The sequence below is a fragment of the Plasmopara halstedii genome (assembly GCF_900000015.1).
Source record: "Plasmopara halstedii genome assembly, contig: Scaffold_614, whole genome shotgun sequence".
NCBI lineage: Eukaryota > Oomycota > Peronosporomycetes > Peronosporales > Peronosporaceae > Plasmopara > Plasmopara halstedii.
This window is the reverse complement of record NW_020187532.1, coordinates 1,768,702-1,768,920: the sequence shown is the minus strand read 5'-3', so window position 1 is coordinate 1,768,920 and position 219 is coordinate 1,768,702.

The window sequence follows — 219 nt, the reverse complement described above, 5'->3', positions numbered from 1 at the left end:
AACCTTGAAAGTTCCGATCAACCGTGGACGGATTATTGTCTTAAAGACAGCAGAAATTACTTGGGTAGAAAGGTTCGTAGCATTCAATAAAACCAGGTTTTTGACCTCAATGTTTTTTACATTTCCTTGACCTCTTTCTTCTGCGTCTTGGCTTTCAGCCATCGCATCACGAACGTGTCGTAGGACACTCAGTCTGGTTGACAGGAAGTCATCAAAATC